A 1,530-nucleotide genomic window follows, 5' to 3' on the forward strand; every position below is an offset into this window, starting at 1 on the left:
GGATTTAAAAAAACACAAAGTGGAGTCTGTCCTTATCATGCTCATTGATTATTTTGATGATCACCAGACCTTAAGATGAAGACAAGTCTATCTACTCTAAATTCTTTATTCATTCACTTAACAAGTACATATTAAAGCCCTACTATGTGCAAGACCCAAGGACACATTATGCTTTATTTAAACAGGGTAAACTCTAAAGAATAACAAAAGCTTTCCGGAGAAATATTTATTTCTTTGTAATTTTTCTCAGTGCACCTAAAAATTCCCTGTTTCTTGGGCTATAAATAAAGGGGTTTAGCAGGGGGATGATGATCGTATAGAACAGTGAATACATTTTATCCTGATATTGATCTGGGCCAGACCCAGGACGCACATACATGAAGAAGAGGGTGCCATAGAACAAGGAGACAGAGAGCAGGTGGGCACTGCACATGGAGAAGGCTTTGCTCCTGCCCTTTTCAGACTTCTTTTTCAGGATGGCAAAGAGGACCCAGGTATATGACACTATGATGGTCATAAAAGTAAAAGCCTGTATAAAAGCAGCAAAAATAAAAAGCACCAATGCATTAATAGATGGGTTAGTGCAAGAAATTGTATATAGTGGCAAGATTTCACAGTAGAAATGATGTAGTATATTGGATCTGCAGAAAGTTAATCTAAATAATAATCCTACATGAATTGTGGGATGCAGAAAACCAATTACATAAGACAAACTTATCAACCAAGCACAGAGCCTGTTGGACATCACCACTGGAAAACGCAAAGGGTTGCATGAGGCTACGGTAGTGGTTGTAGGCCATCACTACCAGGAGGAAACACTCTATGGTGGCACCGGAAGCAAAAATAAAATTGAGTGATGCACTCAAAGTGGGATATCATATGATTCTTAGATAAAAAGTTCCTTAGCATCTTGGGAGTCACAGAAGATGACGAACAAGCATCTGCAAAGGCCAAACTGCCAAGGAATAAGTACATGGGTGTGTGAAGATGGGGGTCCTTCCAGATGAGAAAAATCAGTGCCAGGTTGCCCACCATGGTGGTGAGGTAGATGATCAAGAACACCAGGAACAGGGGGACCTGCAGTCCTGAACGATCTGTAAGTCCTGTGAGAACAAACTCAGTCACCTGCGTCTTGTTTGCCTTCATTACATGCACTTGAGCTGATCACTGCTGTGAGAGGGTAGGTAAAAAAAAAAAAAAAAAGGTCATGAAAACTGGTATTGGATGGCAACGTCTATTCACTGTTTCAGATGGCACTTTCTCAACAAATATGAAGGTACCAGATTTCTCTTTTGTAGAAACACACTTAAGAGTATAAGTATGTAATAAATAATTTTGAGAAAGATTGTTTAGAGAAGGCTTTTGAATATATATACTTAAAATTGAATATATTATCAGTGTAATGTTTTTTAGAATTAAGAATAAAAAATACATTTTATATGAAAATCTGTAATAGTAGCAGTGGTTAGCTTCAAAAGTGTTATCACCCTTTCTCAGAAAATCTAGTGTAACTTCTCTATTGAAAGAAAA

At 37.7% G+C, this 1,530-nt stretch overlaps 1 pseudogene; it reads right to left on the reverse strand.

Moving 5' to 3' along the window:
• Window positions 1–226: 226 nt before the first annotated feature.
• LOC144305267 (olfactory receptor 5AC1-like) lies at window positions 227–1,166 on the reverse strand (annotated as a pseudogene).
• Between the last annotated feature and the right edge of the window lie 364 nt (window positions 1,167–1,530).

This window comes from Canis aureus, chromosome 35 (genome assembly GCF_053574225.1).
Source record: "Canis aureus isolate CA01 chromosome 35, VMU_Caureus_v.1.0, whole genome shotgun sequence".
Taxonomy (NCBI): Eukaryota; Metazoa; Chordata; class Mammalia; order Carnivora; family Canidae; genus Canis; species Canis aureus.